This window comes from Dromaius novaehollandiae, unplaced genomic scaffold (genome assembly GCF_036370855.1).
Source record: "Dromaius novaehollandiae isolate bDroNov1 unplaced genomic scaffold, bDroNov1.hap1 HAP1_SCAFFOLD_31, whole genome shotgun sequence".
Taxonomy (NCBI): Eukaryota; Metazoa; Chordata; class Aves; order Casuariiformes; family Dromaiidae; genus Dromaius; species Dromaius novaehollandiae.
Genome location: NW_026991289.1, coordinates 2,505,047 through 2,532,987, shown reverse-complemented (window position 1 = coordinate 2,532,987; position 27,941 = coordinate 2,505,047). Strand labels below are relative to the sequence as shown.

Here is a 27,941-nt window from a genome sequence, read left to right as displayed (position 1 = left end):
CACACCCAGCAATCCCTCTGGTTAACTATCTTCATAGATTTTGTAATTACTTCCAAATGGAGATTGTGACCCCAAAATCCTTCCTGATTCCCTTTAATTGTTTGGCTCAGGCAACCTAGAAAAGCTAACCACCACATTTCTCCCCTGGTTGTTAAGGAGAACATCATTTTTACACAGATACCATAACAACAATATTAACCCTATTCCTAACAAACAGATTAAAGCAATTCTTCCCTGCGTACAATCTAAATTTAAAACCGATTCGCTTCCAGTACAACTCATATATCTTTATATATTTTTAACTTTAAAGGGTGAACTTGTTCAGCTTTCCACGTCTCTCGAGGTACTGCTTTCACTCGGGTGTAGTGGATCCAGGAATCAATTCCCTGCAGTTTCACAGCAGTATTTGTTGTTAGCAGTACAAGATACGGTCCCCTCCACTTTTCTACCAATGGCTCGTCCTTCCAGGTCCGAAGATACACTTGATCTCCCGGCTGGAATGAATGTACAGGTGAATCTAAAAGTACAGGAGATCTTAACTGGATGTACCTACGGAGAGAAGTAAGAACCTTTGCCATAGACAAGAGAGAATCACTTAAAATTTGATCGCCCTTAACGTGCATTTGAATTTCATTTCCAGTTAGATTTACAGTGTAAGGTTTACCATACAGAATCTCAAATGGACTAACTTTCTCTCTAACCCTTGGGGTTATTCTGATTCTTAATAATGCCAGAGGTAAAACATCAGTCCATTTCATCTGAGTCTCCTGACACCATTTTCCTATCTGTCTCTTAATTGTTTGATTCATTCTTTCCACTTTTCCACTGGATTGTGGCCTCCAGGGGGTATGTAAGTCCCATTTAATTTGTAGTATTTTTGAGATTTGCTGTACTATTTCTGCTATAAAATGAGGTCCCCTATCTGAAGAAAACCCTTCTGGTACCCCAAATCTTGGTATGATTTCTTTTAATAACATTTTTACTACTTCCCTGGCTTTATTGGTACGACACGGGAAAGCCTCAGGCCATCCTGAAAAGGTGTCAACAATTACCAATAAATATTTATATCCATTACATTTTGGTAATTCAGAAAAATCAATTTGCCAGTAATCCCCAGGCATGAAGCCCCTTTTTACTTCCCCTGGGGGGGGCTTCTTCTGAATCTTGGGATTATTTCTAAGACAGATTTCACATTTCTGTGTAATACCCTTTGCAATTATTAGCATACTGACTCCCACAGCAAATCTTTTAACTGTTTCAACCAGTGACTCGGCTCCCATGTGGGTACTATCATGTATTTGCTTCATCAGCTTCTTCATTATCGGCAAAGTTACCACACATTGTCCAGTAGATGTCACCCACCATCCTTCGGGAGTTTTTATGCATTTCAGTATTTCTGCTAATTTATTTTCTTTTTCAGTGTATACTGGAATTTCCATTTTTAACATTCTTTCTGGAACTAAGGCTGCCACCGACACGGATAATGCTGCCCTTTTTGCAGCCTCATCGGCCCTTTTGTTCCCTTTAACTATGTCAGTCTGTCCGGACTGGTGCGCTTTGCAATGCATTACTGCTATTTCCTTGGGTTTATTAACTGCTTTGAGTAGTCTCATAATCTCCTTACTGTATTTTATAGGATTCCCTTGAGAAGATAGCAATCCTCTTTCTTTCCAAATTGCGCCATGGGCATGTATAACCCCAAAGGTGTATTTTGAATCTGTAAACACATTAGTCCGTTTTCCCTCTGATAATTCCAGAGCCCGGGTTAAAGCAATCAGTTCTGCTTTCTGGGCGGATGTATTTGCTGGTAGCGATCTTGCTTCGATTTCTCCTTCCAAAGTGACAACAGTGTATCCAGCCCTTCTTTCTCCCTTTACTATAAAACTGCTCCCGTCGGTAATTAATTCCCAGTCTGGATTCTGCAACGGAGTATCTCTCAAATCTGGACGGCTGGAATATACTCGCTCAATAGTTTGCAGACAGTCATGAGCCAACCTCCCCTCTTCATGAAGTGGTAATAGAGATGCCGGATTAAGGGTATTAGACACCTTCATGGTTACATCTTCTTGCTCAAGTATCACTGCCTGGTACTGCACCATCCTACTTGGGGATAACCAGTGATGCCCTTTTTGTTCTAAAACTGCTGCAACAGCATGTGGCACATAAACAGTCACTTTTTGTCCCAATGTCAATTTTCGTGCCTCTTGTATTAACAGCACAGCAGCTGCAACTGCTCTGAGGCATCCTGGCCACCCTGCACTCACTTTATCCAGCTGTCTTGAAAAGTAAGCCACAGGTCTTTTCCAATTTCCTAAAGTCTGTACAAGCACTCCCAAAGCCTGGTGCCCTCTCTCATGTACATAAAGCTCAAATGGCTTTGTTAGGTTCGGAAGTCCTAATGCAGGGGCACTCATGAGAGCAATCTTGATTTCATCAAATCCTTTTCGGCATTCTGGAGTCCACTCCAGCAAGTCTCCCGGCCCCTTAGCAGCTTCATATAAAGGCTTTGCCATTAATCCAAAATTAGGTATCCACAGGCGACACCACCCAGCCATTCCTAAAAATCCCCTGAGTTCTCTTTTTGATTCTGGGGGGGCGATCTGACAAATCGCTTCTTTTCTTTCGATTCCTAATTTTCTTTCCCCCTGGGATATTTCAAATCCTAGATAGATTACGCTTTCCTTCATGATCTGTACTTTTTTCCGAGATACCCTGTATCCCGCTGTTCCCAAAAAATTTAATAAACTGATGGTTGTTTCTCTACATTCTTCAATAGTGTCTGCCCCCAGTAAGATATCGTCCACATACTGTAATAAGGTAGTGGTCTCTTTCTTACCTTGCCATAATTCTAATTCTTTTGCAAGTACATTACCAAAAATTGTAGGGCTGTTCTTGAATCCTTGAGGGAGTACTGTCCAGCACAACTGCATTTTGCGTTTCGTTGTAGGACTTTCCCACTCAAAGGCGAATAATTGCTGACTTTGCCCCTCCAAAGGGATACAGAAGAGAGCATCTTTTAAGTCCAATACTGTAAAATAGACATTGGAATCATTTATCGTCGTTAACAAAGTGTATGGATTGGGTACCACCGGGTGCACATCAGTCACTATCTGGTTAATAGCTCGCAAATCCTGTACTAGACGATATTCTTGTGAATGTGGTTTTTTTACAGGCAGGATTGGAGTATTGTACTCGGATTGACATTCTCGCAACAGTCCATACTTTAAGAAATTATTAATCATAGGCTCCAGTCCAACATGGGCCTCTAACTTCATGGGATACTGTTTTCGCCTTACCGGTTTGGCTCCTTGTTTTAATTCCACCTTTACCGGTTCTGCACATCTGGCTCGTCCAGGTTTCTCCGTTGCCCACACAAAAGGGATTACTGCGTCCATTACTTCAGAGGGAATTTCGCTTGGTCCATCCTCCACCTGTTCGGAATCCAGTGCTTTCTGCAACATATATGCTTGTGCCTTCCAGGCGTTACTTTGTGGAATGTGCACCTTAACTTTGTTTTGATCAAAGGTTATCTGTGCCCCCAGTTTATTCAGTAAATCCCTCCCCATTAGGGGTAATGGGCATTCTGGCATGTATAAGAATTCATATGTTAACACCTTATTTCCTATTTCACATTTAATTGGTTGACAGAAAGGTTTGACCTCTCGCTTTCCCGTGGCCCCAATTACTGGCATAGAGAATTTACTCATTGGTCCCTTACAGCTATTTAGTACTGAGTATGCTGCTCCAGTGTCTACTAAAAATTTAACTGTTTCGTTCCCCAGCTTTACTGAAACCAGGGGTTTGGCTGGGGAATCCAGTTCCTCAACCCCCGGTCCCCGTCAGTCTGAATCCTCTGTACCAATCATGAGCAAATCTGCCTCTGGAACAGATGCAGACTGAGGTTTCCAATGATCTGTTTGTCTCTTCGGGCACTCATTTTTCCAGTGCCCCTTCCCCCTGCAAATTGCACATTGATCTCTCCTTAGCGGAATTCTATCTCCCAAATTCCCTCTTACTCTATACCCTCTTCCACGTCCTTGTCCTTTCAGAAAACTCCTTCCCTGAGAGGGAGTTTGTGCTTGGGCAAATGCAGCTGCCAAGATTGCAGCATTTTGCCTCTTATCTTTCAGTTTCTCCTTTTGTTTTTCCTTTCTCTCCACTTCTTCCCTGTTATTATACACCTTATATGCAATTTCTATTAATTGCGATATCGACATCCCTGACATACCATCTACTTTCTGAAGCTTTCTCCTTATATCTGGTGCTGACTGTCCTACAAATAACGTAGTAAAAGTCATTTTATTTGCTTCGTCCTCAGGATCCAAGTCTGTCCATTTTCGGGCAGTTTCACATAACCGCTCGTAAAATGCAGAGGGATCCTCATTCTTACCCTGTGCAACTTGATATAGTTTTGCAATATTTTTGGGCCTAGGTACTCCATGCTTTACCCCATATAATATTAACTGTTGGTACTGTTTAGTCATTAACCTGCCTGCCCCTGTGTTTTGATCCCAACCCGGTTCCCGGGTCGGCATAAAACAGTCTGGTCCGTCTCTGGCATTTTTTCTTTCATTCTCCTCTTGAGCTTTGTCTCATACCATTCTTTTCTCCTCAGGTGAAAGCAAAGTATTTAAAAGCACCTGTAAATCCTGCCAATCTGGATTATGATTTTCAATTATCATTTTAAAGGATTGATACATCTTTTCTGGATTTTCTCGGTACGACCCGGCAGACTCCTTCCAATTCATTAAATCTGTAGTTGAAAAAGGGACCTTCACATACACAGGCGTCCCGTCTGGTCCGACTGCTTGACGCAGCGGGGCCTGAATCACGGGATTTTGTTGAGCCCGAGTAGCCCGAGTTCTGCCTGCAATCGGGTTACATGCCTCACTTCCCTTATTTCTGCTATCGACACTATCTTGATCTCTTTCCAGAGAGACCAATAATTGTACATCCTCTTCCTCATCACCCACTTTTAAACATCTTTTCCCAATGCTACAAGCAGAGCAACACCGAGGCATTTTCTCTTTGTTTCCCATCATCATTAACACATTTGAGTCAGAGATCAACAGCTTACATTTTTTTTCTAGTTTCATGATCATTTCTCAGAGAGAAGAACAAATCTACATATGGGACCTCATCCCATTTGTTCTGTCTTCTGCAAAACAACACGAGTTGCAAGATTGTATTATAGTTCAGCGTTCCCATTTCTGGCCATTTTTCCTCATCCTCCAGTTTATACATTGGCCACCACTGAGTACAGTATTCCTTTAATTTTCTCCTTGTTAAAGGATTCCCACCAAACTTTCTCCAATGTTTCAGGATGCATCCTAAAGGAGAGCAGGAGGATACCCCCACAGATTGTCCTGTTCCCATATTATTACCCTTAAAAGAACGTTCTTACCAATTACGCTTTCGTACACTCCAGTCATCACTGTCCAAACGTGTACAAAGCTTACCTTTGGTTACCACAACCAATTACCCTTGTATCATACCCTCTATGCAATGTCTCTTAATAATTACTGCGTTGCACCTTTGAGTCGCTTACCCGTTCCGACTAGGGAGGGTGCTCACGGAGTCCCCGAACAAAACGGTCGGTGCGCGCTGGAGTCCGATGAGCAGTGTCTCCCCGCTGGAACTGGCAAGACGATCCAGGCAAGGCTTTACAGCGAGGGTCCCATCTGGGTCACCAGAAAACTGTTGTCCGAAAAGCGGATTCGTTGCCCGGTGTGCAATGAGCCAATAATTACACACTCAGGAGAGACATTTGTTTATTTATTTCAGAGTTGTGCAAGCCTGGGTGCTCGGTGGTTTTCCACAAATCAAACACCCCACCATGCGCCACCGCGCCCCCGCCCCACCACCTTTTCAGGTAGCATTTATACAATCAAATTTGCCATATTTGTGACTTCCTTCCTCTTATTTACCATATTTGTGACTTCCTTCCTCTTTTACACTGATTGGTTAATGATTTCTTCACATTTCCCTGGGTCCCACCCCTGCTTCTCAAGGTCCTGGTCAATTAATTAACACTGCCCCAGCTGGGTCAGTAGGTGTTATCTTCCAAGGCCCTGAGGAAGAAGACATAATCCAGACCCCTTAATCATCACTGTTTTAACAGTGAGAGGAAGCTTTTTGCTTCCCAAGGTCTTCGCGCCCAAACAGGCCTTATTTCTCAGCCTTGGCATCCTCCCTTTCGGAGAGTGGGGCACAGGAATGCAGACTGCTTGTAACTCCCTTATCTTTCCAGCCTGCACCAGCTCTGAGGCCTTTCCTTAACGAACTGGGAGCGCGGCCTAAGGCTTCAGCAAATTTAGCTACTTATGCTAAGCAAGTGTGCGGCTACTCATGCTAAGCAAATTCTATCTAAGATAGAAGTTATCCAAATCTACCGACTTCAAACATTCTTTCTGAGCTTCTCAGGGTTCTCCTGTAACACCCACATGCCCCCGGGGGCAAAAGCAAGAAAAGCCCAAGCCCCGTGAGTAGGAAGAGGTGCACAGGTGAGGGCAGGGCCTGCTTGCCCCGGTGGCCTGGCGGTCCAGCAGCTGGACGTCCCGAAGGCGAGCCAGCAGCGAGGCACCAAGGCTGGGGGGTGTCACGCTTCATCAGGAAGCAGAGTGTGCCCGTGTGCTGACGTGAGGCTCAAGCCGGTGGCCAAGGTGGTGAGGAGAGCCCAAAAGTCGGCACCCCTGAGGGGAGAGGAGGATGCACGGAAGAGTGAGGAAGGGATGGTGTGGGAGGGCAAGGCAAAGGTGCATGGTGATGTGGAGCAAAGAAAGCCTGGAGGGGCCCAGCGCAGTGCGTGCACGCCAACAGGGAAGTGCTTAGAGAGCAACAGTCTGGAGAAATCAATCTCTGGCAGCTTTTGTGGGAAATCTGCAGAGCCGGGCACCTGTCTCGGGGGTCTGTCCGCTAATGCCTGCAGCCTGGGGACCAGACAGGAGCACTTTGCAGTCTGTGTGCAGCTGCGGGCCTGCAGCGTGGCATGCCTGGAGCGCTGCGGTGGATGGCTGCAGCCTCTTTGGGAAGGCCCGTCTGGGAAGGTGCGGAGGGGCAGTTGGCCTTTCTGTGAGCAAGCAGCGGGAATGCAGGAAGCTCTGCCTAGGGCTGGACGGTGAGGCATATGGGTGAGGCTTAGTGGCCCGAGCAAGAGGAGTGGTCTTGCAGTGGCTGTGTGCTCTAGAGGGCCTGAAGAAGGGCAGCATCTGCACGGTCTGGGAGGCAGAGAGGTGGGGAGAGGAAAATCCCTGCTGCGGCACAGATGGCAGCTCGGAGCTGGGCTCAGAAGCTGGCACCAGAGGCTTGGAGGCAAAGCCGTGGTGCTGGAGGTGCCCCCGGTGAGCAGCAAGGCCTTGTGATGTCGGTCCTAGCACGGTCACCAGCGAGGCCTTGTGATGCAGGTGCCCTGGTCACAGCAGGAGGTGGTCACGGGGGTCCCCATGGCAACGTGCAGGGCTTTGTGATGGGGGTGGCATCATGCCCCCAAGGCCATTGTGATGGGGCGGTGCCCGTGGTGACCGAGTCCGTGCTGGGAGCAGAGCCCCTGGGTGTGCCCTCTGAGGAGAGCAGCTCGCTGAGGAGGGAGCAGCTCTCTTGAGGGCCAGAGTGGCAGGTGCGCAGGAGAAGCTCCTGCAGATGGAGAAGGGGCGGCAGGCGAATGCCGGCTCCCAGCCCGTGCATGGGCTTTCTGTGAGGCCGAAGCGCAGAAGCAAGGTGAGCGGTGGGGCTGGAGGGAGAGGCAGGCAGCAGGGCCGGGAGCCGCACGGAAAGCGTGAGGACGGTGGGGAAGAGGAGGTGGGGCAAGCGAGCCAGGCCTGATCTTCTCTGGCCAGGGGGTATTTCTTGCTGGTGCTGGGGATTTTCTGGTGCACAAAGCACACCGACCGGGGTGCTGCAAGGCCCAAATGGAGCCTGTGCGCTGTGCTGAGGGTCAGAGAGCACCTCTGGGCTTAGCGCAGCTGGGCTGTGCTCGGCCTTGAGCTTCCCTTCGACGTGGGGCCGGGCTTTCCTGTGCCTGAGGGGCAGCTTGTAGAACACAACCGCCTCCATCATGGGCTTCCTTCTCCTTGCAGGGGGGCCAGCGGGAGCCACGCGCAGCACTGCAACGCATCCCGACCCCGACTTCGTCGCACCGAAGGGACAGGCGGCCGTTGCTGCCCGGCCCACAGAGCTTGCAAGGCCTCGAACACCTCATTGCAGAGGTACCGAGCTGAGCAGCGATGGTGGCAAAGCCTCTGCCTGCCTGGCTGCAGCTGCGGAGAAGCAGGCGGGAAGCGGTGGGAGAGACCAGGAGGTCTCAGGGTCCTCAGGGGAACTGCCTTTGCCCCTGTCCTGCGCAGTGCTGATGAGCCCTGTCCCCATGCAGCCTTTGGGAGCAGGGTGGGAGCCGCCTGCGTGGCAGAGCGCTGCCGCTGTTGAGGGCATCAGAGGTGCTGGAAATTGTGGGAAGGATGGAGAGTGGGGGCGGGGGGGGAGGAAAGGGCTGCAATCACTTTCCTATCTCCTGGGCTTGGATTGCAGACGGTGAAGGACACTGCCAGAGATGTTCTCATCGCAGCGTTCAAGGGAGAAACGGAAACACTCCATCTGCCCAGCTTAGCACCTCGTGCACCCAAGGCAGCTAGGCAGCCCCTTGGGGGCCTGGAGGCCGCTGCAGCTAAAACAGCAGGATCTGCCCGTGGAACCAAGCTGCCTGCTCTGGAGACATCCTGCAGATCTTCTGCAAGAGGCAGGGCCAAAGCCAGGGAGCAGCTGCCGCCTCTTAGTGCTGCTGTGATGTGTCTGGAGTGCAGGAAAAGCCTGGCAGAGGAAGGTCTACAGGCAGTGCATCTTCCTTTGCCTGCCCTTCAACAAGGCAAGTGGGAGGCTGAGGCTCTGCCCCGGGCACTTCAAGCTCCTGTCCGCTGCTTGCCTGAGGCCAGGGCTGGGTCTTCCGCGCTGGGAAAAACAAGGCTGCTGCGAGCTGATGGTGCCAGGACAAGTCTTCCTGTGCAAAGCCGGCAGCTGCCAGGAGGCACCTCCTTTGTTGTGGGAGCACAGAGCATTCCTCAAAGGCAGATGCGAGGCATGCCAGCATGCAAGGAGCAGCATGAGCCGTGGCCAGGCTGCCTGACAGAGGCAAGGCTGCCACCGTCGCCGCTGAGGGTGGCTTTTTCGAGAACTGTCGAAGGACTGTGCCAGGAGCTAGGCAGCAAGGTGCTGGCAGCTCCCAGAGATGCCTGTGCGCAGGAGACCAAGGCACAATGGTTGGAGACGATGGCGCACAGGCAGGACTTGGTGCGGAGCAAGGCCTCAGCGTCCCAAGGTGTTGAGGTGCAGCCTGCAGAAGGGCAAGTTTCCCCCGCTGAGAATCCCCAAGGAGAATCAGCCTCTTCTGGCGTGGGGGAGGTCCCGCAGTGGGAGACAATGGCCAAAGGTGTTTCACAGCAGGTTGGGCTCAGCAGCCCCCGCTTCGCAGAGGTGCCACCCAGCTCTGCCAAAGCCGTTGCTGGCAGCTGCCCCAGTGAAATGGTCACAGCAGAGTCCTCCTGGCCTTCCTGGCCTTCGCCTGCTGGCCTTATTCAGAGCATCCTTGCAGATGCGTGCATGGAATTGAGGGCTGAGAGCCAGAGACTTGCTGCACACAGCCCTGTAGCACCTGCCGCAGCTCTGGAATCCACAGGCCTTGAGCTCGTGTCTGCAGCCTGGAGCTGTGCTGATGACATGAGTCTTGGACATGACTGGCAGCTGGTGCAGCCTGATGTGGACAAAGGCACAAAGGAGCTCAGTGCAGCCGTGCCACGGAAGATATCGGCACACACCCTTGGTCCAGCAGCAGTGGCAAAGAGAGCCCAAGAGGAGAGCAGCGAGCATGGCAACAGCACAGCTGCCACAGCTCTGCAAGGGCCTGATGCCCACACTCGTGATGGCAAAAGGAAGGTCACGGGGGCCGGTGCACCAGCTTCCCCGGGCAGGGGCCATGGACTGGTCACACTAGGATGGCAGCTTGCAGTGCAGAGGCCCAAACAGCAGCCTCTGGGCATCATCTGTCGCCTTCGAGGCACGCCGCTGCACATACACCCCGACAACCCCGCGCAGTATCTCGCCGTGCTCTCAATCAAAACAGAGACGCTGGAGGAGCTCGACAGGAGCTGCGTGGCGCGCACCGGGCAGAGCTTGGCCCAGCTGCGAGAAGCCTGTCTGGAGAGGAAGGAGCCGAGGCCGAAGGAGAGGGAGGGCAAGGAGCGGAAGGGCAAGGGGAAACGTTTCTCCCTGACAGCATCGGGATGCCTCAATGTTCGCCCCAAGGAGGTGAGTGCAAAGGGTGGGCCGGGGCAGATGGTGACCCTCCGTGTGCTGGGGCCAGCCGCTGCGCCCTGCTGCAACAGCGTGATGGTGGCAGTGCTGGCAGGGCTGCGGGGGGCATTGCTGGTGGGAAAAGCAGCTGCCTTCACAAATCTCCCTCTCTGGCTTCAGCTCTGTGCCAGAAACTCCTTCTATAACCTGTGGCAACCGGAGGTGACGCGAGTGGAGCTCCTCAAGGACGCCAGGTCCAAGTGGGAGGTGCAGGAGCGGCTGTATGCCCATGCGCCCAGGAGGGAGCTGGGAGCTGGGAAGAGAGGCCGGGGAGCGCCGGAGGATGCTGGCGTGGAGTGGAGTGATGAGGAAGAGGATGTTGATGAGGAGCCTTTGCAATGGGAGGAGCTGGAGAAAAACACGGCCTTGGTCATGAGCTGGGTCAGACCGAGCCTCAGGAGCCTCTTGGCAGACACAGAGCCGTGCCCTGAGGAGGTGCCCTGCTGCCCCGTTGTGAAGGGCAGAGATGCTGCCAGGGAGGCAGCTGGTGACCTGCAGAGCACGCCTCTAGCCCCAGCAGTGCCCCGAGGAGCCGAGGCAGCGGCATATCCTTTGGCAGGAGGCTCCCAGGATGCGGGGGACAGTGTGCCTCTGGCCCCATCGGCCAGCACAGGGACAAAGGCGGAGGCCTCCCCCGCAGCCAGAGGCCCTGAGGATGCAGGGGAAAATGCTCCTCTGCCTCCATCGCTTCCCACAGAGGCTGCGCCAGAGGCCTCCCACTTGTGCGCAGGCCCTTGTGGGGAGAGCAACAGCCTGCCTCTCCAACCACCGTTCCCCGAAGAAAGCGCAGCAGAAGGCTCTGCCCTGGCCGCAGGCCTTCCTCACCAGGTGAGCAAGGAGCATGGCGTCAGCACCCACCACCCAAGGGAGGTGCGGTGTGAGCAGTGTCTGGGGTGTGCAGGGTGGGTGAGAAGAGCTGCCCCATCGCATGTGTCCCCCGCGGCCGTGGTGAGAAGCTGTCCCCCCAGCCCTTTGCCCTCTGCACTCTCTGCCCTGGGGAAGATGCCTGGTGCTCTGCGTTTCCAAGTGCCAGAGGCCCAGGGCTGACGTGCCCTCCCCGGCCTGCACAGCACCCAGCCCTGGGGCATGGCTGCTGAGCGAGGAGGGCAGGGGCAGCCCCAGCAGCAGCCGCCTCCCCCAGCCAGCGAGCCAGCCCCCTTGTGCCCCGCACCCGGCCACCTCCATCCCCCGCTGCCCGTCGTGGCCCCCGGCCCAGCCCTGCTGCTACGGCCCCAAGACAAGCCTTGTGCCACTGCCCAGCTAGCTGCATGTGCCTCCCCTTGGGGCTCGCGGCCACTCACAGCATCCCCCCACCCCAGACCCTTTCCCCCCTCACATATCCCAGGGCACCAGGATGCTGAGCATGGCCAGCTGATACCACACAGGGGTGTGTTGCTGCTCTCCCCATGCAGGTTGCCTGGGAGCCCCAAGAGGAGCACAAGTCGTCGTCTTCCCTCAGGCCCACGCCAGAGGTGGACTCAGGTAGGTACCCAAGTCGAGAGCCGTTTTGGGGACGGCACAGCGAGCGGCACTGAGGCTGGCAGCAGGAAGCACCCAGGGGCTGGCCATGCCGAGGCCGTGAGCCCTCGGGAAAGCCCTTGGTGCCAGGGACAGGCGGGTGCTTGCCCTGCGCCTGCCCAGCCCCTTGCCCACGGCTCTCCTTCCTCCACAGGCATCACCGCCCTCCCGCATGCTGCGCCTTCCAGGCGATGGCCGTCGCGGCTCAGGGCAGCGCTTCGGGCTCTGCGCAGAGCTTTTAGCTGCCGCTGTGTCTCAGGGCGGTGAGAGGAACAGCGCGAGGATGCAGCTGCCAGACAGGTCGCCCGAGATGGGGCATGGCGCAGAGCAAAGAGGCAGAGCGACGGAGGCTCTCTCCTGGCTGCTACAGCAATGCTGCCGCATCGTGTCCCAGAGCCCATGTTCTGCTCCAAATAAACCCTCGGCAGCTGTTCCCGCCGTGTCACTTGGTGTCAGGGAACTGTCAGGAGAAAGACTAGTGCAGGCGCTGCCAAGGAAGGCAGTCAGGGCTGCAGAGAAAGCCCTACAAGCAGTCGCAGAGTGAGAGAGCAGCTGGGGTGGGAAGGGTCTTCCGGAGGTGTCTGCTGCAACCTCCTGCTGCAAGTGGAGGCAAGCGGAGGAGGTTTCGCAGGGCCTGTCAGGGTCGAGCTCTGACCGTCTCTGGCGATGGATTCCCGCACAGCCCTGGCACCCTGCTCCAGTGTTGCACCACCATTCGGCTTCCAAGGCCATTTGCAGTCTCTCAGGGGACTTTTCCCTGCCACAAGCCGTGCCGTTGCCCTCAACCTGTCCCCAGGCCCCTCAGGACGTCTCTGGCTCCATGCTCTCTGCACGCTCCCGTTAGGCACTTGCAGGCAGCAGTGAGATTCCCCCTACGCCTTCTATTCCGCCGGCTGCACAAAGCCAGCACCCTTGGCCTCTGCTCCTGTGTGCTGTGCTGCAGCTGCCAGGCAGCTTGGGGGCCTGCGCTGGGCTTGCTGCAGTGTGGCCCCATCTGCGTGGGGCAGGGGGCTGGGGATATGGGTGCAATAGGGCGGGGGCCTGGGGATGTGGGTGCAATGGGGCAGGGGGCCTGGGGATGTGAGTGCAATGGGGCAGAGGGCTGGGGATATGGGTGCAATGGGGCGGGGGGCTGGGGAGGTGGGTGCAATTGGGCAGGGGCCTGGGGACATGGGTGCAATGGGGCAGGGGGCTGGGCATATGGGTGCAATGGGGCGGGGAGGCTTGGGATATGGGTGCAATGGGGCAGGGGGCTGGGGATATGGGTCCAATGGGGCGGGGGGCTGGGGAGGTGGGTGCAATGGGGCAGGGGCCTGGGGACATGGGTGCAATGGGGCAGAGGGCTGGGCATATGGGTGCAATGGGGCGGGGAGGCTTGGGATATGGGTGCAATGGGGCATGGGCCTGGGGATGTGGGCGCAATGGGGCAGGGGGCTGGGACCATGGGTGCAATGGGGTGGGGGGCCTGGGTTCATGGGTGGTGGTGGGTGCTGATGGGGTGGCCACCTGGGCCCATGGGTGACAACACGGGTGCAATGGGGCTGGACACCTGGGTCCATGGGTGGCGGACGGTGCTGATGGGGTTGGACACCTGGGTCCATGGATGGGTGTGGGTGCTGATGGGACTGGATGCCTGGCTCCAGGGGTGCAACGGGGCTGGATGTCTGGGTCCCCGGGCAGCTCCTCACCCATGGGTGCCACCTTGGGCAGGTTTCCACATCTTCCAGTAGACCTATGGGTGCAGGGAGTGGGCCGCGGGCCACCTACCAGCACTCGGCCTTCGATGGGCGCCACTCCCTGAGCTCCCACTGCTGGCCCCGTGTCCCCATCGCCATGTCCCTGTGGTCTCCTGTCCCTATCCCTGCCCCCGTCCCCGCATCCTCGGGTCCCCATCTCCACCGCCGGGTCCCCGTCCCTTGGCCGAGCCAAACTCCATCCCCGGAGCTGACCCCTGTCCCCACCGTGTCCCCCCGTCCCTGTGACAGAGCCAACTCCATCAGCATCCCCACAGCATCCCCGTCCCCATGGTGTCCCCATCCCCACAGCATCCCCATTCGCCTGCCGTCCTCGTCCTCACCATGTCCCCATCCCCATGGTGTCCCCGTCCCACTGCCCCTGCGACAGAGCCAACTCCATCTCCAGCCCCACGGCATCCCCGTCCCCACGGTGTCCCTATCCCCACCACGTCCCCCTGCCCCTGTGACAGAGCCAACTCCATCTCCAGCCCCATGGCATCCCCATCCCCACGGTGTCCCTGTCCCCACCACGTCCCCCTGCCCCTGTGACAGAGCCAACTCCATCCCATCCCAATGGTGTCCCCGTCCACACATCGTCCCCAACCCCACATCATCCCCATCCCCACAGTGTCCCCCTGCCCCTGTGACAGAGCCAACTCCATCTCCATCCCCACATCGTCCCCATCCCCACGGCATCCCATCCCCACATCGTCTCCATCCCCATGGCATCCCATCCCCACATCGTCCCCACTTCCACATTATCCCCATCCCCACATCATCCCCATCCCCCCAGTGTCCCATCCCCACATCATCCCCATCCCCACATCATCCCCGTCCCCCCAGTGTCCCCGTCCCCACATCATCTCCATCCCCACATCGTCCTCCTCCTCCCACATCGCCTCCGCGCTCCCACCCACCACGCGCTCCGCGGAGATCTGCCCGGCGCCCGGTGGCGTCACCACTGCCGCGCCGCACCATTGGCGGGCGGCCGCCGGCGCGGCCAATGGCTGCGCGACAAGGCGGGGCGGGAGCCGCGTCTCGGCCCTGCGCAGCGCCCTCCGCGCGCGCCCTCGCTGTCGCTTCTCCCAACCTGCCGCGCCGGGATCTGCCCAGCGCCTGGTGACGCCTGGGTTGACGCGAGCCGCTATTGGCGGGTGGGACAGAGTGCAGCCAATGGCAGTGCACAGCAGCGGAGCCAATGGCGGTGTGGGGGCGTGGCCGCCGTGGGCTTCGGCGCTGCGTGAGGGCGACGGCGATGGCAGCGAGGAGGCGGTAGCGGGGCGGGTGATGGGGCCGGGGCTGCTGCTGGCGCTGGTGCTGCTGGGGGGCGGCGGGGCGGCGGCGAGTGGTGAGTGCGGGCGGGTCCCCGGCCCCCCTCTGCCCCCCACCCCCGCCGCCGGGCTCCCCGTCAGCGGCCCCACGGACCTGCCTGCCACCGCCCCTGGGAGGTGCTGCCCGCCCGGAGCCCCCCAGCCTGCCCCCCCGGGAGGTGCTGCCCCCCCGACCTGCCCCCCGGGAGGTGCTGCCACCCCCGAAGCCCCCCCGACCTGCTCGCCCGCGATGGGCTGCCCCCTCCCTGGACCTCCCCGACCTTTTCCCCCGGGACGTGCTGTCCCCCTTGACACCCCCTCAACCTGCCCCCAGGGAGGTGCTGCCCCCCCACCCGACCTGCCCCCCGGGTCGTGCTGCCCCCCCGACCCCCGCGATCTGCCCCCCGGGACGTGCTGCCCCCCTGACCTGCCCCTCCGAGACATGCAGCACCCCCCGACCCCCCTGACCTACCCCCCGGGACGTGCTGCCCCCCCGACCCCCGCTGACTTGTCTCCCCGGGACATCTTGATTCCCCAGATGCCCCCCAATGTGCCCACCCCAGCCCCTCACCGCACCCCATGTCCCCGCAGGCCCCCACTCCCTGCGCTACTTCAACACCGCCGTGACAAAGCCCAGCCCTGGGCTGCCCGCCTTCATCTCCGTGGGCTACGTGGACGGAGAGCTCATCGATCGCTACGACAGCGAGACGCAGAGGGCGGTGCCGGGCGCGGCCTGGATGGAGCAGGAGGGTCAGGACCACTGGGACGAGGAGACCCGGATCAATCAGGACTGTCAGGAGACTTTCCGTGTGTACCTGGACATGCTGCAGAAGCGCTACAACCAGAGTGGGGGTGAGCACGGGCTGGGGCTCCAGGGGCCAGGCCGGGGCTCCCGGCGGCAGCCGCTCGCCATCAGCGCTGGGGGCTGCGGGGCTGGGGTGCCCCCGGCCCTGCACTGGGTGCCGGGTCCGAGCCCCTCTGCTGCCCCTGAGCCCCCGTCTCCCTGCTTGTGTCTCAGGGTATCACACAGTGCAGCGCACGTACGGCTGTGACCTCCTGGAGGATGGCGGGACCCGGGGGTTTATGCAGCTTGGCTACGACGGGAAGGACTTCATCGCCTTTGACAAGGACACGCTGACATTCGTCACGGCGGATGCTGCTGCGCTAATCACGAAGAGGAAGTGGGAGGCTGAGAATGAGCCTGAGCGCTGGAAGCACTACCTGGAGAACAGCTGCATCGAGGGGCTGCGGAGATACGTGGAGTACGGAGGGCCGCGCTGGAGAGGAGAGGAGAGGTGAGGGCGAGGCGGGACCCCCCGGACACGGGGACGGGCCCCGGGCTCGGCGCTGGGCCCAGGCGCCCGAGGGCGCTGCTGGCGGCACGGTGCGGCGTGTGCATCCGGGCCTGGGCGCGAGCTGCCTGACCTCCCTCCCTCACGCCGTCTCCCCAGAGCGCCCCGCGGTGAGAGTGTCGGCCAAGGAGAGCCACGGCTTCGTGACCCTGTCGTGCCGGGCTCACGGCTTCTACCCGCGGCCCATCAGCATCAGCTGGCTGAAAAAGGGCCGCGTCCAAGCCCAGGAGACCAAGCGGGACAGCGTCACGCCCAACAATGATGGCACCTCCCTGTTTGGGCCAGCACTGAGGCCCTCCCCACAGAGAAGCACGAGTACCAGTGCCGCGTGGAGCACGCCAGCCTGACGGAGCCCGGCCTCTTCTCCTGAGGTGAGTGCGGGCGGCCAGAGCTCGTGGAGTGCCCGCTGGGGGCAGCTCCCGGCCCCTGCTCCTGGCCCCGCTCTCTTCCAGAGCCGCCGAGCTCCCTGCTGCCCGTTGTCCTTGGGGCGGTCGTCGCTGTGGTGATTGTCATCGCAGCGATCGCCAGCTTTGTGGTCTAGAAGAGCAGATGGGGTAAAGCGCCAGGGCTGGGGAGGCGGGGGGAGGGAGGCCGGGAGGAGAAGGGGCTCGAGCTGGTGCCCTGGGGCCGGAGCAGAGCCGGGCCGTGAGGGGCCGCGTGGCCTGATGCCTCTTTCTTCCCGCAGGGAGGAAGGAGCAGGGGTACGCGATTGCCAAAGGTGAGTGCCGGGGCCGCTCTGTCCCGGGCCGCGCCCGGCAGCGGGGCGGCATTTGCTCTCTGGTTTCTGGTGGCCGCGGGGCTGGTGCATCTCGTCCCCTGCCTGCCCTCGTCTCCTCTCTTCCGCGCCCCGCAGCTTTTCCCCAGCTGCAGGGCAGGGAAAGGGTTGGCGTCCCGCCGCTGGAGGCTGAGGCGCCCGGGCGCTGCCCTCTGCTCGTGGCACCTGTGAGGCGGCTCCAGGGCTGGGTCCCGGCCCAGCGGGCTCTGCCCTGGCCCGGCTTTGCCCGTGGCTGGTGCGGGGCCCGCAGTGCCACTGGCACGGGGCCGGGGCTCACTGCCGCTCCTCTCTCACAGGCCATGACGGGGCATCCAGCAGCTCCGGAATGGGTCAGAGCTGGTGCTGGGAGTGGGGCGGGGGGCCCCGGCCCAGCGCGATGCCAGGCTGGCACCCGCCATGGGGCTGCTGGCTGGCCGGGTGCTGCGGCTGGGTCCTCGGGGGCTTCTGCCTGCTCCCCTGGCTCCGGGAGGGGGGATTTAGCCCCGCAGCGCAGCTCCCATGGGGGACGGCGATGTGGGGCTGGGACCTGCAGGACAGGGCGCGCACGGGGGTGCGGGGGTACCCCCCGTCCCCCACACCTCTGCCTTTATTGATTTTTTCCTCTCTTGTCTTTGCAGGAAGCAATGCCGCCATTTAAGCGCTCCATCCTGGTAAGCGAGGAGCCGCGGCTGGACCCGGCAGCGTGGGCAGCGGGGACCAGCCCGCCCGAGCACCTGCCATCTCCTCGCTGCAGCTTCCGGGACGCCGCCACGTCCCCTCGGCTCCCACAGCCTGGGAGCAGCAGCACCCGACGCCCCGCTCGAGGCTAAACCCGCCCCGTTTGGGTGCTCGGGCACTGCGGGGTGCAGGTGGGCACCCGGGGGCAGGTCGGGGGGCTCAGGCTTTTGTCTCACTGTGCCTTGGATCTGCTCCCTGGCTCCGACGTGCTGCAAAAAGCTGTGAAGGTGGCAGGAAGCCCCCAGAGAAGAGGAGCGCTCGGAGCCTGCTCCTGCCGTGGTCCCAGCTCTGAGCTGGGGTAAAACCAGTTTTATCAGTGTGCGAGGCAGGGTTTCCATCTGCCAGTTGCCTGGGAAATAGAGAATTTGCTGGATTTTTTCAGCACTTGTCCTGGTGGCTCTCTTCGAACAAGAATGCTGTTTCTGTGGTGGGCCTCTGAACAAGAATGCTGTTTTTTTGGTGTGTCTCATAGCACAGGAACGTTGTTTTTAGGTGTGTCTGTTACAACAACAGTGCTGTTTTCTGACTGTACTGTTATGGAAATTAGGCTTGTCGGCCCCCATAACAGGGCCCGACCCTAGGTTCCCGCAAGTAAAATTCAGAGCCAAATCAAAGCAAATTAAATAATTAAATTTTAGTTACACGTGTGCAGTAATTACAGCTCGAGCTGGGTGCCTCCAAAGAGGGACCCAACAAAAAAAAATCCTGGGCAATTATAGTTTTTCAACTTAAATTTCCCACCCCTCACGCGGTAGTTAGACCAATAGTAATATTTAGGTCTGGGGTCTCCTGCTCCTCATTGGATCTCATCATTGTTCCTAGGCAGGCTCTTTTCCTTCCTTATCTTTACTGTTGTGGTTTCTGCCGACGGTTGTACCTTCGTTTCTTGCTGGGTCTTACTGTTGTCTCTCAAGGTCCTAAGGAGGAGGAGGTGATTCTAAATCATAACAGTGAACACTGCCCCAGCAGTGAGCTAAGGCTTTGCCCCTCAAGGTCCTAATGCCCTGCACTGGTCTTATTTCAAAGCCTTGACACCCTCCCTTTCGGAGTGTGAGACGCAGGAATGCAGACTGCTTGTAACTCCCTTATCTTCCCAGCTGGAACCAGCTCTGAGGCCCTTTTCTTACTGGACTAAGTAAAAGTTCATTATTTTCTCTAAGTGCGGCCTAAGGCTTCAGCAAATGTAGCTCCTCATGCTAAGCAAGTTTTAGAGAAGTTGTGCTAAGCGGCTACCTCTAGACAGTTTCAGTTTGCTCTTCTTTAACACAAGTGGCAGTGTCCCTCCTGAGGTGCCAAGAATCCCAGTCCCTGAGCCATGGGGCTGGATACGACCTCCTTGGATTATTCATGACATGGGCTCATGACACACACCCCAGAGTCAAATAAATTTCTGTGGGAGAATGGGAGGAAGAAAGTAGAAATGAATCAAAGGAGGGGGAATACAGGCAAGGACGCCCACCAGTAAACATCTCCAAATACAGGTGGATTTTGCCCCCACTCTGGCAAGGGTGTTCTTCCACAACCAGCAGCACCTGGGGGACGGAGGGTCTTTTCCTGATAGCCCTCATGGCTTGCAGGGCATCAGGATTTGAGACAGCCCTTCCAGCCAAGGGGCAATTTCTGGGGATCCATGGGATCTCTTCTTGCTTTCTCCGCAGGTCTCATTACTGATTACTTGCAGAAGAGATGGCTTTGGAGGGATCCCAGGGCAGCCTTCCAATGGCTACAAGGAAGTCGTCAAGAAGATGGTGCCAGGCTCTTCACCAGGGTGCATGGGGGGAGGACAAGAGACAATGGGCATAAGTTGAGAGAAGAGACATTCGTGCAGGACATAAGGAAAAGGTTTCCACTGCAAGGATGGTCAAACATTGGAAATGGTTGCCCAGAGAGGCGGTGTGGTCTCCTCCCCTGGAGGTTTCCAAGACCAGACTGGATGAAGGCCAGAGCAACCTGGTGTGACCCCAGAGCTGACCCTGCTGTGAGCAAGGAGACTGGGCTAGAGACCTCCTGAGGTCCCTTCCACCCTGAAGGAGTCCGTGATTCATCCCACTCTCGATCTTCTCTTGTTGATGTCAGGGAAAGGAGGCAGGTTCCATGTGACGGTGGAAGTAGGCCAGCTTTCTTGTGCTCCTCCAGGCAGAATTGTTCAGATGCAGGGCTTCTTGGCAGGAATCCCCAAGACAGCCATGACCAATCCTTTGCTTCGCTTTTAATTTCCTTGTTTTTTTCTTTTCCCCCTTCTAAGTGTGTCTCTTTCACCGTCCTAATCCCTTCCCCTACAATCAGCCCACTCCTAATTACCCTTAACTCTTTGGTGCTGGGGATTTCTTGTTTTTTATTTTGGTGTGTGGGGGGTTTTTTTTTTGTTTTGACACAGAGGAGCTTTTGTCCAGAAGGATCTTGAGAAACTCGGGTGATTCGGACAACAGATATCCTACAAAGATTTACAAGAGAAGTGTCAAGTCCTGTGCCTAGGCAGGAATGACCCAGTCCATGAGTAGAAGTTGAGGGACCTGGGCTTCTTTAGCCTGCTGACGTGGAGGCAAAGGGCAGTAGAGTAGGAGCCTGTGACTGCTTGCAGGGTGGTTTCAGAGATGATGGAGCTTTTCTTGGTAGTGGGAAACAGTATGAAAAGGGGAAAGAGCCACAAAGAGTAGCTTGTGGGGTTTAGATGTGACTATAGGAAAAGAAAATGTCACTCGTAGGGTAGCGCTTTGGTGCAACAGGTCACCCAGAGGGAGTCTGTGATCAGCCCCTGGCTTTGTGTTTCAAGGAAAAGCAAGTGAGGACAGGAAGACATCAGGAGAGGTCAGGAGATCCCGGGGTGAGAACAAGGTGGGGAAGCAGGTTGGGTGTGTACAGTCTGCAAGGAAACAGGCGCAGACATGGGAAAGCATAGGACAGCCTGAGGTGAAGATGGCCAAAGGCACTGCCAGGGTTGAAAGCTTCTAACAGAACTAGGTCTTTGTCCTCTTGGTGATGGCTGGGTGCCTCTGCCACTGAGGCCCACAAGATGTCATTCCTTAAAGCACTGTGGCCTTGCTGCCTCCTTGTCCCTTGCAAGCACAGGAGGTGCCGTATCATGGTCCTGCACTCAGCCCTGCACACCCCCACCCTCACACTGCCCAGGATCACCCTACCCAGGGGCTGGCTGTCAGTGCCTGGCTGCTCTGCTTGGTAACACACATCAAGGTTGGCTCGGCACCTGAGCCACCTGCACATTGCCTTTGCCTACCTGCAATCAGGGCCTCCAACTTTCTGCTCTAATCAGTCCCTGGGAAGGCTTTGTTGGTAATGGCCCTCAGTGAGACCTGTTAACGCTCCAAGAAACTTGGAATTTTCTTCTGTATTTAACTTCTGGAGAGGTTTGTTCAGTCTCCTCTCAGCATCTGAGGTTTGCAGGCTGAGCACCAAATACAGCTGAGGGGTCATTAAAAAGCAAAAACACCTAAGGAGCCATGCATCTTTCCATAATTTTCCTCATTTTGTCAATTCTTGTGTGGCTAATTGCGAAACTTTCAGGAGAGTATTGAAATTAGGCAGATTTCAATGAACACCTGAAAAAGAAAGATGTCTGCTTCTGAAGCTTTCTTTATCCCTCAGTTTTCAGAATAAGCGATACCCACATTCTCCAATTCACACTGACCCACAAAGTCTGGACATGTAGGAAAAGCAGTATTTTTGATAGGAGACATGTATGGACAACCTTCCTCCCCAGCTCCCCAGCCCTGCCAGTTCCCTCATCAGCCACTGGGGACTTAGAGCACTCTTGTTAAAATCTAACCTTTTTCCACTCAAGGCTGTAGCTGAATGCTACAGTTCATGTGCATCAATTCCCACCTGCTTTCCTTCGAGAACTAGCTGCAAACAGGCACAGAAGGGTTTGTCTTAATTGCAATCAAACGAAAATAAACATCATCCAGTTTCATAAGAAATAAAATACAGTCCTCAACTCTATGTCAACTCCACGTTGCCTGTAGTGAGGTCTAGAGTCTACAAGGAAATGTTCTTGACAAATAGATAGGAAAGGCTGGATAGACACACAGTGAAGGAGTTTAAGAGACAATGAGCCTGCTGAAAGACGAGGCAAGCTTCAGAATCCCAGAAGCTCAGAGCAGCAACTGGAGAGTTGAGAGCTATCTGAATGATAAAGAGCAAGGGGAGGAGGAAACTTGGGAAACTATGGAAAGTGCATATGTGCAGATTGTCTGATGCAAAGATGCCTTTATAAATGATCAGTTTAATCAGGACATGTGGAAATATGTGAAAGGTTGTTATGGAAATTAGGCTTGTTGGCCACCATAACAGGGCCCGACCCTAGGTTCCAACAGAAAAGTTCAGAGCCAAATCAAAGCAAATTAAATAATTAAATTTTAATGACGTGAATGCAGTAATTACAGCTCGAGCGGGGGCCTCCGAAGAGGGACCCCGAGCAAAGAAATCCCTGGGCAATTATACTTTCCAATCTGAGCTCTCCACCCTTCATGCGGTAGTTTGGACCAATAGTAATATTTAGGTCTGGGGTCTCCTGCTCCTTATTGGGTCTCATCACTGTCCCTAGGTAGGCTGTTTACTGTTGCGGTTTCTGCTGACAGATGTGTCTTCTTTCTTCGGGTCTTGCCCTTATCTCTCAAGTCCCTGACAGAGAGGTGTTGTTCCAGCAATTAGCACTGCCCCAGCAAGGATAGTAGGTGTTATCTCCCAAGGTCCAGACAAAGGGAATATAATCCAGACCCTGAGATAGTCCAGACTCCCCCCCCAATCAACACTGGTTCAGCGGTGAGAGGAGGCCCTGCTCCCCAGGGTCCCAGCGCCCAAGCAGGCCTCACTTCAAAGCCTTGACATCCTCCCTTTTGACAGGAATGCAAACTGCTTGCAACTCCCTTATCATTCCAGTTTGAACCAGCTCTCAGGCCCTTTTTACCTAGTTCAGTAAGAAAGTTCATTATTTTATCTAAGTGCGGCCTAGGGCTTCAACAAATATAGCTACTCATGCTAAGGAAGTTTTATATAAGTTGTGCTACGCAGCTACCTCTAGACAGTTTCAGCTCAATATTCTTTAACAAGGTTACTGAGATTATACCCACGGCATAATATAGAGCAGTGGTAACGTGAGTTAGCAGGCAGATCCACATTTCTTCTCCTGAGATTCATACCCTTCCTCAAAATTTCCAGTATCTCATCATGGGAGAGTGTCCCTCATGTCTCTGAGGGTCCTGCCTGGGCCTGGCAGCTCTCACAGGGGACCTGCGGGAGACTGGAGCCCCTCGGAGCTGCAGATGGAGACTGGGCAGAGGGGACCAGGGCACCTGCAATGGCACCATATGTCCAGGACCCTGGGACTGCATCCCACCCCCAGCCCTGAAAATCACTTTTCCTTTCAAAAAAAAAAAAAAAAAAAAAAAGAAAAAGAATCTCCCCAAAAGACCAGTGTATCAAAAAAGAAGCGAACAAAAAAGGGCAATAAGAACACAAAGAAGTTTAAAAAGTTGAAAAGTGTAGCAAAACTTTTTTTTCCATTTTTGATAATTTATTTCTTTCTTCTGGCCATATTTGAGCACTACAGTAATTACTCTATGTGAGTTTACATGCTTATATATATGTATATTTTATTCTTCATGATACATTTCCTGGCAACACTGAATGGAGAAACTTTGTTCTGAGAACTACTGCATTCAAATTGGCATTTTTCCACTCTCTTCTTCTGCCTCTCTGTCCTCTCTTCCTCTGCCTAGTCTGTCTTTACAGAGCCCTCATGGCCCCTTTGCCCTCCAGGGAAGTCTCCTGGGGGATCCTGCCAAGCAGGATTCAAGCTGAAGTCGGCTCTCCTTCAGTCCTGGGTTGTGATTCTGCTTCTTGTCTTACTTCTCCACCATCTCATGATCATTGCAGCCAGGGCTGCCCTCAACCTTTACGTCTCCATCTGCTTCTGCTTTGCTTGTGACTGACAGAGTCCAGCTGTTGTTTGCTCACTGATTGCCTGTGCCAAGAAATTGTTCTCAGCACTCTCCAGGAATCTCCTCTCCACAAGTGAGCTAAGACTCAGGCTGTGCCCAAGCTGATCAGGCAGGAGCTTCAGAACCTGCAGGCCTCAACCAGCTCAGTGACACATTGCAAAACGTGCCCAGCTGAGTTGGACACCTGAACTGCCAGGTCAGAAATGACTCCCTTAGAGCAGAGAGGAGCACGTGGAAAGGTGAGGAACTTAATTCTGAGGGGGATTGCAAGTTATCTGCACAAAACAGCTTCAGCTTTGCAAGCTGATTCTCAGCTATGACCCATGAAGTATTTCCTGCTGACTTGCAGGCAAGTGCTTGAGCATCGCGACTCACTGTAGCCACTGCGCATCTGGGAGAAGTGTTTTTAAAGGCCAATTATTTTCTGAAGAAATACTTTGTCAGTGGAAGATTTCCTTATTTTGCGCAGGATTGTGGCACTGCCACTTGAAAGGGTGCCTCTGAGTGCTCCACTGTGGCAAGACCATTTCCTTGTGAACTGTGTGGGTGAAAAAAGTCCCACATGATCTAAACTGCTCTCAACAGCCTCCTGCTCCCTCTGAGGCCTCCTGCTATATGCCAGCCCCTGAATGTCTGGTGTCAGAGCCCAGGGCAGTGCGCAGGGTGCAGCGAGCAGCAGAGAGCCCTGAACCAGCGAGGCCTTCTGCAGGAAGAGCTCAAGACCCTCTCTCCCAGCTATATTTCACTGGATTGAAGGGGGATTAATCGGATCGTGAAGTAATGGCTAATTGGGGGATACTACTGCATTATTAGCAAAGAGTTTCTAGGGTCCTGCCACATGAGAAGAAAAGAGTGTCTGCACCAATTAGGTATATGGGCAGTATGCCCCTGTAGCCTTTGCTAATAGGAGAGAGAGGCAACTACTGTGCCTCTAGCCTAAAAACACTTGTGGTTGGACAGATCCCAGAAGTGTTAACTTCAAGAATCTCCAAAAAGAAAGCCTTTTGGAAAGGTGACCACTCCAAATACTCCAAGCTCCAGATCTATATGTATTTCACAGTCTATGTGGAATATCTGGCTGGAGATCCTGGCAAGAGCAGAGGAAACTCAAGGCCTGAACCTCAGCACACAGAAGGCAGCAGGCTGCCAGCATCCCTGGCTCTCACCACCAGGGCAGCCTGGGCCCTGCAAGCCAACTCACCTCCTCACTTCACCCCACTCGCCAGCTCCCCAGCCTGGCAGCACTCCCCACGCACAGCACTGCTCTCTCCAGGAACATCTTCCCGTGCCAAGCAGCAAAACACTGAGGTCACCACTCGTCCCCACCGCAGGGGACCTGGCCAGTATGACACCCCATACCCCCTGCCCCTCACCTCACAGAGGGTGGCCAGCCAACACATGCCACTGCATCACAGACACGCAGGACATAGCACCACACATGGCAGCAGCCAGGCCACCCTCAAAGGGCCCAGAAGACACAAAGGCCAACTTTCCAGCCCTTCCATTCCCTTCTAGTCCTCCAAGGCCTTGCAACAGGCACTTCCTCTGAACAGCCACTCACAGCCTCGGTCCTCCTCAGCTTCCCCATTGAAGAAACAAAGCACAGAGATGCCGTTCAGACCTTAAGGGAAATTTCACAACCCCTGGTGTTTTGATGTGGCAGAATTTCTACAGCACACGGACACTGGAAATCAGAGATTACCAACTTCAGTGCTCACACCAGTGCTAGATTCATTTAGCGGCCTAAAAAATTGAGCTGAACTCCCTGGACACTGGAAGCAGGTTGTAAGCCTCCAGTTAGCAAGAAGTACAAAGTTAAACTCCATATCTACGTTTACCAGAGAACATCGTCCTCATTTTAAATGTAGCACTACTAACTCATGATGACGGAGTGGAATAACATTTGTGTCAGATGATAGTGTGGGCATTATCATCTACTTCTGCTTCATTTATTAGTTGCATTTCTAGTCTGCTGTAGAGCTCTGCCGGCATCAATCCCTCCTCTGGGCACACACAGCAAACCCAGAAGTGACCTCACCAATGACAACCAAGCCATGTGCCTTCTCCTGGCCTATCAGCTGCTCAGATGGAAGTGACCTCACAAGCGCGTACCCCCAGCATGTGCCTGCTGCTGGCCTATGGGCTTCCAAGTCAGAAGGCACCTCAAGGTAACTTCCCCAGCCATTTGCTAATGCTGGCCTACGAGGTACTCTGACAAAAGAGACCTCCCAATCAACGGTCATCTGCCTGCTGCTGGGCTATCAGGGACTCAGAAGGAGATGACCTCACACTCAACTTCACAGCCATGTGTCTGTAGCTGGTTTATAAACCTCTGGGACAGAAATACTCTCATGACAACTTCCCCAGCCATGACACAAATGCTGTCCTATCAGCTGCTCTGGCAGAAGCGAGCTCCAAAGCCCATGTCCCAGGCATGGACCTGCTGCCACCCCATCAACTGCTCAGCCAGAAGTGACCTCACAAGCACCTTTCCAGCCACAGCTCTGCTGCTGTCCAATCAGTTCATCACTCAGAAGTGATTACCTCACAATCAACATCCAAGCCTTGCTCCTGAGCTGGCCTACCAGGTACTCAGGCAGAAGTGACCTCATCATCAACAGCTGAGCCACGTGCCTCCTGCTGGCCTGGCAGCTACCGACCAAGAGGTGATTTGACACTGGTTATCTCCTGGCTCAGCTCTCGCAGACAGCCGTGACCTCCCTGCCCACAGCCCGGCCACACAGCTATTGCCACCTGCAGCTGCCCCTGCCTCCCCCAAGGCTCAGCCAGCTCCTGAGCAACAGCCCTGATTCACCCCGGAGCCTCACAACAATCACAGTGCAGCAAAACATCCATTACACACCAGTTACTGCCCCCAGACAACATCACCTTCTGCCTAGGTAGCACCTACACCTGGCCCGGGAAACTCAGCAATTGCAGAAAGGCCTGCAAGTAATTCTGGGCAACATCTCCTAACAGGAGGATTGCATGGGAGCAGCGACCATGGAGCTGGAGACAGCAGGGCCTCATGGCCCAGGCAGAGGGAGAAGCCTTCCCACAACTCCCAAGTCTGGTTCCTGCCCCAGTGCTGAACACACCCAGCAAATCCTCCACACCCCCAGGACAACAAGCACTCTCCTGCTTGGGGCCCTGACACTCTGAGACACGGGGAAGGACTGCGGCCAGGGCATCTCAGTCAGTGAAACCAGCAGAGCCGGGATTCAGCAGCTCTGCAGCCCGGCCTGGGAGCAGGGCTAATGGCACCGGCCAGGGCAGCACTGGCCGCCCAGCAGCTGCCAAGGCCCTGCAGGAGCCCAGCAGCTCCCAGCACAGAGCTGCTCTGCAAACACCCTCCCGGCTGCTGCCAGGGCCGCAGGGCTGCGGCCCAGCAAGAGGCCCGGAGCAGCCGCAGCGGCTGGGGCCCGGTGGGACCCGCAGGGACAGCCTCTCTGCGAGCCCTGGGAAACGCCCTGTTCAGGACAGAAGCGAGGCTGGGGCAGGACCCTGGCGAGGCCACCAACAGCCTGCTGCACTCCCATTGGCTGACGGAGCCATCAGTCAAGGCCAGCCTGCCCTCCTCCCCTTGCTGGCCAATGGGAGGGCAGCACTGGGGGTGATGCCATGGCAACACTGAGGCTCTATGTGACCTGGCAGGACACACGCCCCCCGCGCCGCAGTGGGGCGCCATGTTGTGGGTGGCAGCCCTGGGGCTCGGCAGCCCTCACGCTGTGACCGGCAGGGCTGGGCCGCAGCCAGGCAGGGGCTGCTCTCTGCGGGGCCGGGCTGGGCTGCAGCACGTCGCTCCACAGGGCTGAGGAGCCCCAGGGCCCCAGGGCAGCCAGGGCCAGAGCAGCTCTGGGCCTGCCGGTGCTGGGCAGCAGAGGTGTGGGGCCGGGAGGGGGCGGGGGAGATGGCCCTGCTGGGCTGCCCCCAGCACTGCCCCCCACGGCTCAGAGAAACAGGCTTGGGGTCAGCAGGGACTTGTGGGGTGGCAATGGCACCCCCACCAGTTCCCAAGCTGCTCCCCCAAACAGGCTGTCTTTTGGGTGCAGAGGTCTGACCCCCATTTGCAGGAGGACAGGGGCTGTGGCCATCGGAGGACAACATCTCTGAGCCCAAAACATGCTCTGCCAAGTTGGAAGCATAAATGGATCCACAGGGAAGGAACAGAGGTTCTTCCAAACAAGAAGATGCCTTAGAGTAATTACAAGGTGTAGGATCCATTTCCAACATGGGCC

The 27,941-nt window shown here is 55.7% G+C and overlaps 1 pseudogene; it reads left to right on the top strand.

Annotated features, from left to right (window-relative positions):
* Positions 1 to 14,872: 14,872 nt before the first annotated feature.
* Positions 14,873 to 16,624, top strand: LOC135325581 (class I histocompatibility antigen, F10 alpha chain-like; annotated as a pseudogene).
* Positions 16,625 to 27,941: the final 11,317 nt, after the last annotated feature.